The sequence below is a fragment of the Trachemys scripta genome, chromosome 15 (assembly GCF_013100865.1).
Source record: "Trachemys scripta elegans isolate TJP31775 chromosome 15, CAS_Tse_1.0, whole genome shotgun sequence".
In the NCBI taxonomy this organism is placed as follows: Eukaryota; Metazoa; Chordata; order Testudines; family Emydidae; genus Trachemys; species Trachemys scripta.
Genome location: NC_048312.1, coordinates 24,481,989 through 24,501,429, shown reverse-complemented (window position 1 = coordinate 24,501,429; position 19,441 = coordinate 24,481,989).

Below are 19,441 nucleotides of genomic sequence, written 5' to 3'. Positions count from 1 at the left end.
GCAAGTATCAGAGGGGTAACCGTGTTAGTCTGAATCTGTAAAAAGCAACAGAGGGTCCTGTGGCACCTTTAAGACTAACAGAAGTATTGGGAGCATAAGCTTTCGTGGGTAAGAACCTCACTTCTTCAGCTGCAAGACTTNTGGGTGCTCCACAACCCTCCCTCTAACTCAGAGTTTTATCACTTCTTCTCTGCAGTAGAGAAGGGGGTAGGGTTGGTCGCACAGTGCCAGTTAACTGTCTGCTGCGGCACAAGATGGGGACCATGCATGTTTAACCTAACCGGGCACTGCTACCAGAAATCTCTGATTATGAGCATCCACAGGGACACAAATCGTGAAGAACATGTTACTGCACAAGGTGAGTAACTTTCATATCTGTGCAGGTGAACATATCACCTTCTAATAACTGCAACCTACAAAAAGCAACAGAAGGTCCTGTGGCACCTTTAAGACTAACAGAAGTATTGGGAGCATAAGCTTTCTTGGGTAAGAACCTCACTTCTTCAGATGTCTTGCAGCTGAAGAAGTGAGGTTCTTACCCAAGAAAGCTTATGCTCCCAATACTTCTGTTAGTCTTAAAGGTGCCACAGGACCTTCTGTTGCTTTTTGTAGGTTGCAGTTATTAGAAGGTGATATGTTCACCTGCACAGATATGAAAGTTACTCACCTTGTGCAGTAACATGTTCTTCACGATTTGTGTCCCTGTGGATGCTCATAATCAGAGATTTCTGGTAGCAGTGCCCGGTTAGGTTAAACATGCATGGTCCCCATCTTGTGCCGCAGCAGACAGTTAACTGGCACTGTGCGACCAACCCTACCCCCTTCTCTACTGCAGAGAAGAAGTGATAAAACTCTGAGTTAGAGGGAGGGTTGTGGAGCACCCACAGGGGGACACATCTTGAAGAACCTCCATTACTGCATCAGGTGAGTAACTTTCTCTTCTTCTTCTGCTGTCCCTATGGGTGCTCCACTTTAGGTGACTTCAGAGCAGTGCCCTCTGGTGGAAGGAGGTGGCTTCGGAGTTGAAGTCGTGACAGAAGACAGTACAGAGAGTTTGAAAGAGGCATCAGATTTTGCCTGTTGCACTAATGCATAATGCTGCGTAAAAGCGACGGAAGTCGATAGGGCTCTGGTAGAATGTGTGCAAATCCCCGTAGGGGGTTGTCAAGCACATTGATGGTAGCATAGTTTTATGCAGTCGAAGAGCCACTTGGAGAACCTCTGTTTGGATATGGCATTCCCTTTGGAGCATTCAGTGATGGAGACTAATGGTTTGGGTGATTTACGAAATGGTCTTGTTCCATCTATGTAAAAGGCCATTGCCCTCCGTACGTCGAGAGTATGAAGTGTGGACTGTCTTCTATCCTCATGGGGCTTGGGGTAGAACATCGGTAGGTAAATGGGTTGATTGTGGTGAAAGGCTGAGATGACTTTAGGTAAAAACTTGTGGTGTGGTCTCAGGGATACTTTATCTTAAAAAAAAATTGTGCATGGGGGGGGTCTGCCATGAGAGCACCGAACTCTCCTACACCTCTGGCAGATGTAATGGCCACTAGAAATGCCACCTTCATTGAAAGGTGTAATAGTGAGCATGTAGGCATGGGTTCAAATGGTGTTACAGTAGATTTTTGTGCATTTATTTGGAGACCTAATCTCGTAAAGGAGGGTCACCATCTGTTTGTTGGCTTGTAATGCAGCTTGCAGTGTTGGTGCTTTCAGCAGGCAGTCGTCCAAGTACAGGAATATCATGATTCCGTTTCTGCGGAGGTAGGCCACAAACACTGCTAGTAACTTTGAAAAAACTCCAGGGGCAGTGGATAGGCCAAAAGGAAGAAATTTGTATTGGAAAGGTTCCTGTCCAATAGTAAATCCGAGAAATCACTGATGGGAGGGATGGATCATTATATGAAAATACATATCCTGGAGGTCGAGGGCTGAGAACCAATCCCCAATTTCTAGTGCTGGGATTATGTGACCATATTGAATCGCTGTCTCTTCACAAACTTGAGTCGCCGTATATAGAGTATGGGTCTCCACCTGCTCAACTTTTTCTTCGTGAGAAAATAGTGGGAATAAAATCCCCTCCCTCTGTGTTTTGTTGGATTGGGTTCTACTGCTCCTAGACGTATGAGGTGGATTACCTCCTGACACAGTAGATGCTCGTGAGAATGGCTCCTGAAGAGTGATGGGAAGGATGGGGAGCGGGTTTGAAAAGAAAGGGGATAGAGTAACCAGTTTGTATGATTTCTAGCACCTATCTGTCAGATGTGATGGTTTTCCAAATTGGATAAAATGGAACTAGGCAATCTCCGAATGATCTGGAGAGAGAAGATGTCTCCAGCACAGAAAGTCATGGGGTTCTTGGTGTCTCTACCAAGGCTTCAAATTTGTTGCCTAGATGTCAATGGCTGTGACGCAATTGCTGGAGGAGTAGGCTGTCGTCTCCTCGATGGCGTCTGTTTGCGACCCTGTGACTCATACTGCCATTGTTGTTGTGAATACGGAGTGTGGTGGTAGCATTGAGGGGCATAGTAACTCCTCTGTCTTTTCTTGGGTCTAGGTGTATAAGTCCCCAGAGATCAGTGTCACTCATGAATCTTTGAGCGTATGGAGAAGAGTTTGAGCCCCTCAGATGGTAAGTCTTCAACCATGGATTGCACTTCCCTAGGGAAGCCGGAGGGATGGAGCCCGGAGGCCCTTCCTATCACCACTGCGGTCGCCACTGATCTTGAAGCTCTGGCCAAAGAGTCCAATGCAGCTTGGAGGGCTGTTCTAGAGATGAGTTGTCCCTCTGATACAAGTGCTGTAAATTGTTCTTTTTTATCTTCAGAAATAAAGTCAATAAATTCAGAAAACTTTGTGTAGTTGTTATAATCACACTTTGCCAGCAAGGCCTCACAATTGGCTATCGGGAAATGTAGTATCGTCAAAGAATAAGCCTTGCGGCCAAAAAGATGGAGGCTTTTCATAAGGTGTGTTCTTGGGCTGTTGTTGTCTGCCACGTTCATGGACTGCATTGACCACCAGTGAATTGGGCACTGGATGAGAGAAGAGGAACTCTGTGCCCTTCGCTGTCACATAATATTTTTTGTCAGACCTCTTGCAGGTTGGAGCAGCAGTTGCAGGGGTCTGCCAAATGGTCTTGATAAGATTCCATTATCACATCATTCCCAGGTAAAGCTATATTTGAAGAAGAGGAGGTATTCAAAATGTTCACTAGTTTGTGCTGTGTCACCCGGACCTCTTCTAGAGAGCTAGCCACCCTTTTAAATAGGTCCTGGAATTGTTTGAAATCCTCATCCCCCATATTAGGGGGAGGAGGCATGACTGTCATCTGGGGAGGATGACGACAGGTGGTGCCCCTTCCTGGTCTGAGGGTTTTTCCTCCTCTTCATCTCCTTCCCTTGTAGGTTCCGAAGGTCCAACTACTGAAGGTGCAGGTGATTGCACTGTGCTTAATCTAGATGTGGTGGGCAGTCCCTGTTGTGTGGGGTATGTCACCCACAAGTTCCAGTATGCCCTTTGGGGTGGAAGGGTCATAGGTGGCTCCCAGGGTTGGCCGTACCACTGTGGATGTCTAGGATCAGTGTAATATGCCCCCTGAGGGGGTCCCGATTTGGACAGCTCTTGGTGGGCAGGAGATTGTGGTGGAGAATCTATTTGTCCTTCCTCATTCTCATCATCACTCGAAAAGGGTTCTGCGGAGCGCAATGGAGTCACAAGGAGACTCAATGCCAAACATGCCGGGTTCGCGTCTGTGCTGAGGATGGGAGAGTCAGGCCTAGATCTGACTAAGAGATCTTTGTGCCTAGAAACTGCTGCAGTGTCTTTCATGATCTGCACTGGAGGCTGCATGATTGTCAGTACCGGGAGCCGCGGTGTATATATCGGCACCATAGCTGTGCCGATGTGTGCACCGAGCATGCATGGGGCGGGGGGAGAGCTACAGTCTTAGGGTGACCAGATGTCCCATTTTTAAAGGGACAGTCCCATTTTTGGGGACTTTTTTCTTATATAGGCGCCTATTACCCCCCACCCCCGTCTCATTTTTTCACAGTTGCTATCTGGTAACCCTATACAGTCTGCATCGGAGCCGCACCACTGTGTGTTGATCATGGCTTTAGCTGCGTTGGTGCCGAGGCATGGGATTTCGATTTCCCTTTAGCGTCTATGTCCGAGCTGGCTCTTTTAGAGTCCTTAGCTCTCGTGGTGCCGGCAGTGCCAGATGTTCCCACTATCTTGGTTCCAGGCACTGCCAGTGCGGTTGGTGCCAATGCTGTTTGCCCATTCGCAGAACAGCACTTCTTGGCCGATTCCTGCGTTGGGGACGTAGTTGCACGCTTTTTGGACACTTTTTTAGCGGGTTGATCAGAAGCCTGGGTGGTGGTGGAGGGATCCTTGTCAGAAGCCATTGTTGGCTAGGCTTGTCCAGGTGGGTCCAGGCTTTGAGCTCAGACACCAGTCTGAAAGGAGTTTTAGTTGCAAGTCTCTAGCCTTTCTTGTTCGGGCAGTTAACTTGTGGCAATGAGGACACTTCTGTGTTGTGTGTGTTTCGTCTAGGCAGCAAACACACTGAGCATGTCCATCCAAAACTGGTATGGAGAGTCTGCAGGTGAGGCAATATTTAAAACCCAGGGAACTAAGCATTCCCATCAGGGGAGGATTTTGCCCCCAGAGAGGTTGACTATCCTAAAGGTTCAACTGAAACTTAGCTTCTAACAAGGAGAATAATAATAATAAAAATAAACTTTTTTTTTAAATAAAAAAGAGGTGACAGGGACAAAGAGAAACTTCTAACAAGGAGAATAATAATAATAAAAATAAACTTTTTTTTAAATAAAAAAGAGGTGACAGGGACAAAGAGAAACTAATCAGCGTACTAGCCTAACTAAATAACAGTAGTAAATAGGCTAAAAGAACTAAGTAGCAAGCTGCTGCTAAGTGCTCCAACTCGAAGCCAAAAGTGGTAGAGAAGGAACTGGGGGAAAGGGGGGGGTTGGTCTCACAGCACCAGTTAACTGCCTGAAGCGGCTCAAGATGGGGACCGCGCATGTGCGACCCAACCGGACACTGCTACCAGTTTACCACTGCTTTGATTACAAGCGCAGGGGTGCACAAACACCTAACATGGAGCACCCACAGGGACATCACTCGAAGAATTACTGACATTCTATCCATAGGGGCCATTGGCGACACATTCTAACCAGTGCACTATATGACAACTTCAAAAGAGTAGAGAATAACTGGACCATCATGTCCAATATAATTTGTCTCAGAGAGGCCATGTCTACATTAAGAAAAGGTGGGTTTTAGCATATTAGCAGGTGTTAAAGTCCTAGTAGAGATATGAAAGTTAAAATTTTAACACCTGTGACTGGTAGAGATAAACCCTAAGAGCAAACCTTGGATTTACCCCATTCAGCCAAGAGGGATTAAAAATTGGAACTGCCATGTCTACACTAAGTGAGGGGATGGGACTTTTCACTTGCTCCAGCTGCTTTACCCCAGGTAAAAAAGGTCAGAGTGGCATACAGGGGCTCTAAAGTCCCCAGATCCAGCCAGGTAAGAAATGCCACCCCACCCCAAGAACTAATTAATGACAGTTGCAGGATGCCCTGTTCTATAAGGGCAGCCTAAAAGTTGGACAGCCTACTCTCTAACTGCCAAAATTATGCCATGGGTCGCTCCAGCACCTCTAACCATCCCTGAATCAGGAGTATGTTGAGCATTTTCAGTATACAATTATTAATATTTTCTTACTTAAGAACCATTTTTAAATTGGGTTCAAATGACAGTTTGATGCTCAAAAGAATCGTGTTGAGTAGAATTAGACAGAATATAGGCAGGTGTTCAAGCTTCTTCCACTTCCTGCTCACCCCATGCTCACCTCTCAGAATTCCTCTTCTAGACCTCTCAAGCAGAGATTGCTTATCATGCCTGATTTCCCATGAGTTTTAGCATGACAAATGTGTATATGAAACCAGTTTTCAAGAAGTCAAATGCTAGTTTACTTGTACACTGTGCTGCCTAAACTAGGGTTACCATTTGTCCGGATTTACCCGGACATGTCCTCCTTTTGTGTGCTAAAAATAGCGTCCGGGGGAAATTTGTAAAGCACTCACAATGTCCGGGATTTCCCCCTCCCCCGGCAGAGCGAGCGGCTGGGAGGGCTGCAGGAAAGTCCCGGGCTGGACTCCGGAGCAGCTTCCTCCTCCCACCCCCCCTCCCTGCATTCTGAGCCGGCCGGCAGCTCCTCCTCCTGCAGCCCGCTCCGGCAGCCCTGTGCAGGGCCAGGGACCGGGTTTTGTGTTGTGCAGGGGAGCTCAGCCATGTGTCCGGCTGGCACAGAGCCCAACACCCTGTTCTGAGCAGCAGGGTAAGGGGGGGCAGGAGAAGGGACAGGGAGGTTCTGGAGGGGGCAGTCAAGAAACGGGGGGGGGCTTTTGGAGGGGAGTGGAGAAAGTTTTGGGCAGTCAGGGTACAGGTAGGGGGTAGGGTCCTGGGGGGCAGTTGGGGGGGGGTCTTAGGAGGGGGCAGTTAGGGGACAAGGAACAGGGAGTCTTAGGTAGGGGGTGGGGTTCTGGAGGGCAGTTAGGAGCAGGGGTCCCAGGAGGGGGCAGTCAGGGGACAAGGAGCGGGGGGTAGGGGGCTGGGAGTTCTGGGGGGGAGCTGTCAGGGGGCAGGAGTGGGGAGAGGGATCGGAGCAGTCAGGGGACAGAGAGCAGAGGGGTTTAGATGGGTTGGGAGTTCTGGGGGGGCTGTCAGGGGGCAGGAGTGTGGAGAGGGATCGGAGCAGTCAGGGGACAGGGAGCAGAGGGGTTTAGATGGGTTGGGAGTTCTGGGGGGGGCTGTCAGGGGGTGGGGAGTGGTTGGATGGGGCGTGGGAGTCCCAGGGGTCTGTCTGGGGGTGGGGGTGTGGATAAGGGTTGGGGCAGTCAGGGGACAAGAGGCAAGGAGGCTTAGATAGGGAGTGGAGTCCCGGGGGGCAGTTAGGGGCAGGGGTCCCAGGAGGGGGCAGTCAGGGGACAAGGAACGGGGGGAGGGTTGGGGGTTCTGGGGGGGCGGGGAGTGGGGAGGGGCGGGGGCGGGGCTAGGGTGGGGCTCCTCCCGTCCTCTTTTTTGCTTGTTGAAATATGGTAACCCTACCTAAACCCTCTTTTCCACACATGAAAATAAATAGTCCCTTCCACTAAAAATGTCTCGCTACACCTACTTTAAAGATTAAATTACACCTTATTTCAGTGGAAGGGCACAGTGGACAGCTTTCTATAGGCCATAATAAATTGGTCCATCACCACCCACAGGCCACAAAACATTTATCTAAGCATCATTCCCCAGCAAATCACTCTTAGTGTCCAATCTCCACTCTATTGTGAACAAGTTGTTCCATATACAAGAGCAATTTGCTGATTCATTGGTAAGACCTACCCATCTAATTCATTTAACTTAAATACAAAAGCAGTGGGAGGCAAATTATTGATTTGGTGTTGAGTGTCTGTCTACACTACAGAGACTATACTAGCACAGCTAGGTCACTGTAGCTATGGCAGCATAATCCCATAATGTAGATGAAGCGTACATTGAGGGAAGAGGCTTCCCCATCAGTATAGGAGCATCACCTCCCTGAGCAATGATAGCTACATCATCAGAAACATTCATCTGTCGACATAGCTGTATCTACAGGAGGTGTTCGGTTGGCATAGTTACAGCATTCAGGGGTGTGTACTTTTCACATCCCTGACCAATGTAGCTATGTCAACATAACTTTTCAGCATAGGTTAGGCCTCAGGCTGAAATTTGGAGACAGCCAGAACTCAATGTTCAAATTTTCTTGTCCAGGTAAAAATAAATGTGAGTCTCAACTAAAATAGTATAAACTCTTTAGGAAAGTATTTGACTAGAGAATTTATTCAATTTTTCAATCAGTTCGATCACCTCTTAGCAATTAAATTAAAAATTTAAACTAGTGAAAGGTTAAATCTATTTCCTTGAATTTATTTGTGCTGAGTTTTTGGTCGTTATTTAAACACAGTAGGTAAATATTCACAAGTTATGAGGAGCCACCTCATGATGGCTATTGGTCATAAAATATGTTGAAATTCTTTGCATTGCTAAACTCAGTTTGTTTTTAAATTGGAAAATATAGCAGCCCATAGATGACTTGCCAGTGACCAGATTTATATTATGTTCATAGTCAGATAATTCAAAGCACATTTTGAGTTGTGCTTTATTTGTCTTTTTAAAAGGAGGTAAATTATTTACAGATTGTGTCCCTCATTGACAAGTGAGTTCATTATAATCTAATCACTCACTTAATACCAAACAAAAGGAAAGTTCCCTTGTTGTTTTTCTAACAGTAGCATTGTTTAAACCAAAATTGGTCCATGTACAGATATCAAATGCAAGCTCTATTGACATTTACACATGCATAATCATCCTAGATGGTATGTGGTGGAACGTGTTTCCCGACTCAGTCTATCCCAGGGACTTTGATTCCCTGTTTTCTTCCTTTGCTTTAAACACCGATCAAGAAGCATAAACAATAGCATCAGATTTCCTGCTTTAAGCTCGTGGGTTTTTTTTCATAAGAGCAACATCTATGAACATTTTAATTCCTTAGGCCGGCATATTACACTGCCAATTACCAGACCTAAGTTCAGGAGTGGAATGGAGTTCCCAGGCTCCTGTAGATGAGCTCTGTCACACTCGTCGTCACCATGCAGAGCTGATAAGTACTCTGGGAAAGAGCCAGTTGCTTGCCCTTCCAGACAATTTTGAAAATTAGATTCCAAACACAGTCATGGTATCATGGGCAAGACTGCTTCAGTCCAGAACAATTTATCCAAAGCTTATGGTAATGATCAAGCCTGTACTACCAGAAGGGTGAATGAGCATATCACAGCCCTGGTTTCCACTGGTAGGTGTTGCTTATTCTTCAAATCTTTAAGTGTGGCAGAAACACAGGTCACTAGAAGGATAAAGGCTAAAGCAGAGCTAAAATATAAACTTTTTCTGAAGAAAATTTCAGTTAGCTTTGTTGGTTTTATTAAGCCTTAAAGACTGTCAATTCTCCAACATCTTGCAATACATCCAATTTTCTGAAAATGAGAGCCTAGGCCTTTTCGCTGTATCTACACTAGGAATGTAGCAGTGTTTGGCACTAAATATCAAACATGGGATCTTTCTACTACTTCATCTTACTTTGGCCCTTCTTTATACCAGCACCCAAACTATTTAACCTGGATTGAGTATGTGCTAATGGAAACTGTCTTTGACATCCAGTGTCAGATACAACTCATTTTTCAGTGAAGACAGAGGCTGAGAAGGCTAGACTGAAATGAACACTTTCCCCTTGCAAATTGTCATTCCCAGAAAAATGAACACTGTCAGTCAGAGGCTCACATTTCATATAAGAGCATGTCCAAGATCTAATTGAAATACAGTATCTTTCAAGGCAGAGATGATGATTATGCCACAGACTTTATGATTCTGCATCTCAATATATGCCTTTGTACATGACATCTGATTTCACAAAGGCACAATCAAATCCAAATTACTTCAGAGATGACAACAATAAGGTGAACAAACAAAATAAAGAAAAAATAGATGATTCTAATGTTGATTGGTTATAGATAAATTCAAATTAATTTAAAGGGATGTTACAAACCTAACCTGTATTTCAAGAGTAACCTCCAAAAGAAAAACACAGGTTTGTGCTCTTGCTTCATTGATGTTAGAGGGCCTTTCCCCCTCCTCCTCCTCTTCCTGCCACTTTTTTTAAACCTTTAGAAATGTCAGTAAAAGTCTGAACTTGCTTGGTTTTGCTGGAGAACTCCTTGGAGGTCTCGTGATTTGTGAGTATTTTCAGCCCTTCGTTGAAGGGGCAGGAGAGTGAATCTTCAAAGACATTTCTCCTAAATGTTTTTCAGACATTTGAGTTAATTACTACAGTGATGAAAAACAAATTCTCGTGTTTGCAGTATGAATAAAGATCTCCTTCCCTCTCACTTAGATAAATGTCACTTGCATAGTTTGTGTCAAACTCATGAGTTTTCCAGTTGTCCATAGTATCTTATAGAAAAAACAGACCTGAATTACTAATGTAAAAACAGAGGAGGAAATCCTGTTTTCTTTATACATTATAAAGCAACAAAAGGGGGCAAGTTGTTTTTTCTTTGCAAGTCACTTTTAAATAAACTTTAGCCCAGTCGATAATTTCATCTAGGATTCTAGAACTGGAAAAAAAAATTAGAAGTCTAATTTCTTTTTCCACTGTTTAGACAGTTTATTTCCGCATTTTACTCAGCTTGGACAATAGAACTAAACTGAGTTGTTTCATATTTGTTTTCAGTAAGGCTGCTTCCTTTTCTGTTTCTTGTGGACTAGCAAATTGTTTGGGTTCACAGCAACTTTAGAGAAATATTTAAACTAAAACAAAAATATTTTGTTCAAATTAAAGATTTATAAAAAATATTCCAGTGTTACATTTTTCAAAGCATATCCCTTTCCTGATTTACTACCACAAACCCACAGAAATCTAATAGAGTCCCAAAGATAGAGGACTGAACATTTTTAGTTATTTTTAAAAGATTTTACAGAATTTAAGATGTATATAAATGTTCCCATTAAATCAAAAACTTTGACAGTTTAGTATATGCAAGCCAAATGGTACAGTGCTAGATTAGTGCGTGAGAACCTGCAGATGAAATTAACTAAAAACTAGTGAAACTGACTAGTTATATCCTCCAGTTTCTATTCAGATCTGCTACTGGCTACATAGTAAAAGTACTAGTTTCACCACAGAGGTTAAAAACATCTAAGTTTTAGAATGTGATTTCCAAATACAGTTGGTGACAGTTGCTATAGGAAATACTAAAATAAAAGATTGCAGGTCACTGCATATTAGGCTAGCAACCTAATTACGTTTTTAGGCTGGGGGAAGACTGTTTCCTTTCTTGATATATGGGCTTGATCCTGCTTCCACTAAGGGTATTCTACATTGCAGGTTTGCCATGTGTTATGACATATGTTTCTGTCAAACTCCCCTATCATGCACACATAAAACGTATAAAGCTCATGGGCATGTGGAATCCAGGCTCAGCTTGTGGTATGGGGTAAAATGTGTTGCGTAGGTGTGACCCAGGAACCTCTTCATGCCAACTGGCAGAGGGCACATAGGGTTTTACAGGGATCCCTTGGGTTGGGTATCTGCATAATAGTTCATTGAAGAATGGCATGTGACGTCTCTAATCAGAGACAGTAGCCCACTGGTCGTCGTCATCATTTTGAAATGTATGTACAGATAATATTTAAGGAGTTATATATCTATACTAAAAATTATGTTCTTAATGTCTTGGAGTATGGCACATCATCAGGAGGCGACATATCTCAAAAACGTTCTTTTCAGGCAAGAGGTAACAGACGCCTCCCCCCCTCTGTGGTCATTTGTGTATTGTACGCCTCACAATGTATGCCTATTTGCATACTGAGTCACAGGCAACATGGGATTGCAAAATCTAGAAGATGACACAAACAGCACAGGGGTTTCTGTTTCTGAATAAAGAAAAAGGATTGTTCTGGTATATCTTGAGATGCAAGGAAACACATGGGGTCCTTCACTGAGGAAGCAAGCTGACAGTGTGCACGTCTCCTGAAAGAGGAGTCATAGCCAGCCTGGCTGTAAAGTGCTGCAAGGATTTTGGGTGAGCAATACTTAGACATGAGTGTATCTCGTTAATGAAGTTTTAGCTCTAGAAGGTGTATTATTATTATTTTATATGTAACCATTAGGGCTATCAATTAATCTCAGTTAACTCTTGCGATTAACTAAAGAAATGAATCATTAAAAAAATTAATCACGATTAATTGCAGTTTTAATCACTCCGTTAAAAAATAAAATACCAATTCAAATTTATTAAATATTTTGGATATTTTTCTACATTTTCATATATATTGTATTCTGTGTTGTAATTGAAATAAAAAAGTGTACAAAACAAAACAATGTAGGCTCTGAAGTATTACAAGTCCACTCAGTCCTCCTCCTTGTTCAGCTAATTGCTAAGACAAACAAGTTTGTTTACATTTTACAGGAGATAATGCTGCCCTCTTAGAATAATAGAAGATGAGGGTTGGAAGAGACCTCAGGAAGTCATCTAGTCCAACCCCCTGCTCAAAGCAGGATCAGCCCCAACTAAATCATCCCAGCGAGGGCTTTGTCAAACCAGCCATTTAAAATCTTTAAGGATGGAGATTTCATCACCCTCCTAGTGAAATAGTTTTTCCTAATATCCAACCTAGACCTCTCCCACTGTAACTTGAGACCATTGCTCCTTGTTCTGTCATCTGCCACCACTGAGAACAGCCGAGCGCCATCCTCTTTGGAACCCCCTTCAGGGAGTCGAAGGCTGCTATCAAATCCGCCCCACTCTTCTCTTCTGCAGACTAAATAACCCCAGTTCCCTCAGCCTCTCCTCTTAAGTCATGTGCCCCAGCCCCCGATAATTTTCGTTGCCATCCGCTGGACTCTCGCCAATTTGTCCTCATCCTTTCTGTAGTGGGGGGCCCAAAACGGGACGCAATACTCCAAATGTGGCCTCAAAAGTGCTGAATAGAGGGAAATAATCATTTATCTCAATCTGCTGGCAACGGTCCTACTTTTGTAGCTGGCATGGCAAGGTATTTACGTGCCAGATATGCTAAACATTTGTTTGCCCCTTTTTGCTTCAGCCACCATTCCAGAGGACGTGCTTCCATGCTGATGACGCTCATTAAAAAAATAATGCATTAATTAAATTTGTGACTGAACTCCTTGTGGGAGAATTGTATGTCTTCCTGCTCTGTTTTACCCGCATTCTGCCATATATTTCATGTTATAGCAGTCTTGGATGATGACCCAGCACGTGTTGTTCATTTTAAGAACACTTTCACTGCAGATTTGACAAAATGCAAAGAAGGTACCAATGTGAAATTTCTAAAGATATAGACTGCACTCAACCCAAGATTTAAGAATCTCAAGTACCTTCCAAAATCTGATCAGGACGGGAGGGGGGTAGAGAATACTTTCAGACGTCTTAAAAGAGTAACACTCTGATGCGGAAACTACAGAACCCGAACTACCAAAAGAGAAAATCAACCTTCTGCTGGTGGCATCTGACTCAGATAATTAAAATGAACATGCGTCGGTCCACACTGCTTTGGATTGTTATTGAGTAGAACCCATCATCAGCATGGACGCATGTCCCCTGGGATGGTGGTTGAAGCATGAAGGGACATATGAATCTTGAGCACATCTGGCACATAAATAAATATCTTGCGACATCCGCTACGACAGTGCCATGAGAACGCTTGCTCTCACTTTCAAGTGACATTGTAAACAAGAAGTGGGCAGCATTATCTCCTGCAAATGTAAACAAACTTGTTTGTCTGAGCGATTGGCTGAACAAGAAGTAGGACAGAGTGGACTTGCAGGCGCTAAAATTTTAGATTGTTTTATTTTTGAATGCAGTTTATTTTGTACATAATTCTACATTTGTAAGTTTAACTTTCATGATAAAGAGATTGCATTACAGTACTTGTATTAGGTGAATTGCAAAATACTATTTCTTTTATTTTCTTACAGTGCAAATACTTGTAATCAAAAATATTAAGTGAGCACTGTACACTTTGTATTGTGTTGTAACTGAAATCAATATATTTGAAAATGTAGAAAACATCTAAAATATTTATTTAAATATTTAAATACTTAAATACTTAAATGGTATTCTATTGATTAATCGTGTGATTAGTTTTTTAATCGTGCGATTAATCGCGATTAGTTTTTTTAATTGCTTGACAGCCCTAGTAACCATTTGTTTCCAATACTTCTGTTGGTATTACTTGAGTCTCTGTGCTTTGTTAAATAAGCTTCACTATAAACATTTCGACGTTATGCAGGTTAAGCAGAGCGGTGATCTGAGGTGGAACTGATAAGCAGGGGTATATACTGTCTCTTTGGAAGCAGCAAATCTAGGAATACTGTGTCCAGTGAACAAGGGGCTGGACAGTCCAGGGAGAGGCTTGGAACACACCTATCACTAACTAGTAGAGTAATAGCAAAGCCTAGAGATTAGTGCTTGTGCTGCCCATGGCCAATGGAGTTGGGGAGCTGACCCATGGAAGGAACAGACAAGGCTTCCTCATGCTAAGGGCAAGTGGTAGCAAGGTGCCTCACAAGCCTGGGTACCCTGGGAAGCATCATTGTAGGAGCAAAGCTCAAAACACTTGTCTCCTTTACTGCATGGAGACAGCTAAAGCATGTGTTGCTGAGCACGTGTTTCAATAGTCCTCCAATGTCATCCTACAGTTCCTGGTGCACTTGTTCTAGCCCTTCTACTTACTCACTTCCACCTTGCCCCTCTGCACCAGAAGCTACCTGCCAGTTTCTGTACCCCAGTCAATGTAACTTCATTTCTATGCAGCCTACTGCTTTTTCTTCACAACTCAGTCCAGCTCTGTCTAACAGAATTACAAGAGGCCCACCGTCCAGCATACTGCTAGCTGGCCTGATGTGGTGCGAGTACAGCAAAGAGCATGATTTTGGGAGAAGTACCCAAAATCTGTAGCTAGAATTAGTCGATCTCAAAGAAGCAGGTAGAGATTGATAACGACGGTGCAGGAAGTACATCACACACTTAAAGACACTCTTCACACAAGGCTAAGGATGGCAACAGAAGACCTGTCAACTCTTCCTACCTACCCCCTTTATGAGGAGTTCAGCTGGGTGATTGCCAATGCCGCAAGCATGGAACCTGCAGTCCTAACATTCTTCTGAACAGCAACTGATGTTAGACTGGAGGAAGGGGGCACTGGAGGATGGGGGGAATCCCAGAACCAGACCGCAGTGCTGGAAGCCAAGGATCAGGTCTCACAGCCTGATGGGCTAGTGAGCATTGTGGATAAATTTTCAAAGGACTTGTTTAGGGATGGACCCAGGAAACAATTTACAGACGGAGCAGCACAGAAGAAGGAACTGGATATACAGCTGAGTAAGTGGTACCCACTTTCTTAATTATCACGGGAAAAAATGTAATGTAAGTGGCAGAAATTTCTGGGTTATAACCAATAACATTATTGTTATGGATGATATTACATGCAATGTAATGAATTTTGTTTCAATTGAGAGTGAAAGCCACTACTTTACCTTGACTTCTCCTCCCCTTCCCTCCCCCACCAGGTGTAATCAGAGATTAATTTAAAGTGTGTGGGGGGAATTGAACATGCACCTAGTGATTTAGTTTTACTATCTTTGCACTTATTTTAAAAAAAGAGAGATTTAGCAAGCATAAGTGCATCTCTCGGTGTATACCATTGTGCTTGTAATTCTGCTACACTGGTAGAAAGATCTAGAATTATAGTATTACTACCATTAAAGCACTGTCCCAGACAGTATGGATTACAAATCCCAGGAGCTGTATTAAGTGGAAGAGTCCCTTGGGGACCTCTTGGTTGTCCATTCACAGCACCCTGTCCAGGCTAGGTGAACTGAGCTCTGCTGTTAGAAAGCCTCTGAATATTAGTTCATCATCCTCAATGTTCCCCACACATTTTCTCCTATTCTTGGCAGGCGATGCTTGAGAATTTTTCATGCAGGAGAAATTAGACACAAATCTCCTTTGCACAGACAGATGGAATTCTAGTCATAGCCTGGAAAATTTGGTCCTTCTTACATACCGGGATTTCCAGAACAATAATGTCCTCCAAGGCTTCCCTGAACTGAACTAAATGTTGAAACCAATTCTGGTAACAGGTTCCTGATCTGACTTCCCTAATTTCTCCACAACTAGGTTCATCTCTCCCCCACTCCCCATTTTTTTTAAATGAATTAAATCTGAAATTCTTACCATATGTGACAAAGTTCCTCCTCTATCTTGGTGGGTCCTGCACTTATTGGCGGATTTTCTTGCCTCAGAGATTCACCATGTGGGTTGGGGAACAGCCCAGAGACCTTCCCCTCTGGAAGAACCCACAGTCCAGGTCAATCGGGAGGTTTGGGGGGAACCCGGGCCTGCCCTCTATTCTGGGTTCCAGGCCAGGGCCCTGTGGACTGCAGCTGTCTATAGTGCCTCCTGTAACAGCTGCATGATAGCTACAACTCCCTGGGCTACTTCCCCATGGCCTCCTCCAAACACCTTCCTTATTCTCACCACAGGACCTTCCTCCTGGTGTCTGATAACACTTGTGCTCCGCAGTCCTCCAACAGCACTCACTCTCAGCTCCTTGCGCCTCTTGCTCCCAGCTCCTCACACTCACACCACAAACTGAAGTGAGCTCCTTTTAAAACTCAGGTGCCCTGATTAGCCTGCCTTAATTGATTCTAGCAGCTTCGTCTTAATTGGCTCCAGGTGTCCTAATTAGCCTGCCTGCCTTAACTGGTTCTAGCAGGTTCCTGATTACTCTAGTGAAGCCCTTTCTCTGGTCACTCAGGGAACAGAAAACTACTCATCCAGTGACCAGTATATTTGCCCTCTACCAGACTCCTGTACCCCACTGGTCTGGGTCTGTCACACATAGTAAGTCTTTGGTCTGGGTATGTTGCTGGAAGGAGCTTCGGAATAGACCAGCATATAGAGATAAAATTAAAAACATGCCAGGTTGATAAAAGTATCAAAACTGTGTTCTTATCTTGATGCAGAATGTGAAAGGGAGGAATTTTTTACTCCTCCACCCCCAGGGGGGAAAATATGCTATTTAATTTTATTGGCAGGCTCTTCCACCTCAGCTGCACCATCTATGACACCTGGGGATAGGAGCTTCAACAAGCCTGGGAAAAGGAAGAGGTTCTGAGATGACCTGCTACAAGACAAGGGGAGATCAGGGCAGCCTCCTGGAGTTCCAGAAAAGCAAAGGAGGAGTTGGACAGGAAGCGAGAGGAAAGAATGGTCACCAGTTTCCTCGACCAGACTGTTAGCATGATGGATCACCCTGATAGCCATAGGGCTGCAACCCTCCACCATCAGCTCCAGTCACAGCCTCCTATTAACTCCAACACTGGCTTCAGCACCATCACCAATAAGAGGAGGTTACTCACCCTGTGCAGTAACTGATGTTCTCTGAGATGAGTGTCCCTGTGGGTGCTCCACTCCAGGTGTTGGTGTGTTCCTGCGCCTTCGCTCGGAGATTTTTACAGAAGTACTCGTACCGGTCGCGCAAGCGCAGAGCCTGTCCCCCCACCTCCCCTGCTCTGAGTGTACCAATAGTATGCGTGTGCGACTGGTCTCCTTAGTTCCTTCTCTACAATAGAGGCTACCCCATCTCCGAAGTAGAGGGGAGGAGGGTGGATAGTTAAGCACCCACAGGGACACTCATCTCAAAGAACATCAGTTACTGCACAGGGTGAGTAACCTCCTCTTAGAGAGAGAGATGTCCCTGTGGGTGCTCCACTCCAGGTGACTGAAAAGCAGTGTACCTTAAGGAGGTAGGGACTTTGGATTTGGTAGGAATGCATTAGATAATACAGCTCTGCCTAATCGTATATCAGAAAGAGGGCCTTGAATAAGGGCATAGTGCTTAACAAATGCGTGTTCAGAAGACCAAGTGGCCACTTTACAGATGTCAGTCAGGGGAACTTTGTGTAGAAAAGCCATAGAGGTAGCCACAGATCTAGTGGAGTAAGTTCTGATGCTGGCTGAAGGCGTAGCTTTCTTTATCTGAAAGCACAGTCAGATACACTCAGAAATCCAGTTTGAAAGTCTCTGGGTAGAAATAGGTGTCCCCTTCGAGCGCTCCGTGATGGAGACAAAGAGTCTAGAAGAGTTCCTAAAGGGCTTGGTTCTATCCAAATAGAAGGACAGAGCCCTGTGTACATCTAATGTATGCATTGTGGATTCAAAAGAGTTTGCATGTGGTTTAGGAAAGAAGGTTGGTAGGTGTATCGGTTCATTGATGTGGAATGACGAATGCACCTTAGGAAGAAATTTGGGGTGTAATTGGAGGGTAACCATGTCCTTAAAAAATAGTGTATAAGGTGGGTATGCCATGAGAGCTGCAATTTCTCCTGCCCGTCTGGCGGAGGTGATTGCTGCTAAGAATGCTGTTTTCATAGAGAGGTGTAAAAGGGAGCAAGTGGCTAAGGGCTCCAATGGTTGTGGAATTAAGCAGGATAAAACTAAGTGAAGGTCCCACGGAGGGGTAGGAGGTTTAATGTCCGGGTATAGGGATTGGAGTCCTTTGAGAAAACGCTTGGTGATTGGATGAACAAAAACATAGGTATCGTCGATCTTGTCATGAACAGTTGTAATAGCAGCTAAGTGGACTTTGAAGGAGCTGAAAGAAAGGCCAGATTGCTTAAGGTCTAATAGGTAGTCAAGTATGAGCGGAAGAGGTGCAGAAGTAGGAGGAAGTTGTTTAGTTGAGCACCATTGTGTGAATTGCTTCCAATTTCAGAGATAGGTGATGCGAGTAGATTGTGTTCTGCTATGTAGGAGCACTCTTTGAACCTGCTCAGAGCATGGCAGTTCGTTTTGGGAGAACCATGTAGGAACCAAGCTTTGAGATGAAGCATGGACAGGTTGGGGTGAAGAAATTGGCTCTGTTGCTGCGATAGGAGGTTCGGAGTGAGGGGCAATGAAATTGGTGGTCGAATTGACATTTTGGTGAGGAACGGAAACCATGGTTATCTGGGCCACGACGGGGCAATCAGAATTACCGTGGCACAATCTGTTCATATCTTTGTCAGAACTCTGTGGAGAACCCGTATTGGGGGGAAATGCATATAGTAAGTCCTGGTGCCATGGGATCATGAACGCATCTCCCAGGGAATGTTTGTCCAGTCCCGTTCTGGAGCAAAATTCGGGACATTTTGTGGTTTTTGCAGTTGCGAAAAGGTCTATGGTTGGGTAGCCCCAAATGTGGAATATGTTATGGATGGTCATCTTGTTTATCTCCCATTCATGATCCCAGGGAAAGCGTCTGCTTAATTCATCTGCGGTGGTATTCATAGCTCCAGGAAGATAGGTGACTGATATCCAGATATTGTTCGCAAGGCACTAATTCCAGAGCTTCATAGCTTCTGTGCAAAGAGAGAGTGAGAGCGAGCTCCTCCCTGCCTGTTTACATAGAACATGCAGGTGATGTTGTCTGTCATTATCCATACATGTTGGTTCTGGATTAATGGGAGGAAGTGAAGGCAGGCGTTGTGTATGGCTCAAAGTTCTAGGACGTTTATGTGTAAGGAGGTTTCGGTTGAAGACCATAGCCCCTGGGCTGTGTGGTGAGACATGTGTGCTCCTCACCCTGTGAGGGATGCATCGGTAGTCATTATGAGGGATGAAGCATCCTGAAGAAAGGGGACTCCTGAGCAGAGCTTGGAGGGAACTGTCCACTATAGGAGAGAGTCTTTGATTCTGAAAGGTATGGATAGAGGCTTGTTTAGAGCGTGTACATTCGGTCTGTAAACTGTGGCCAA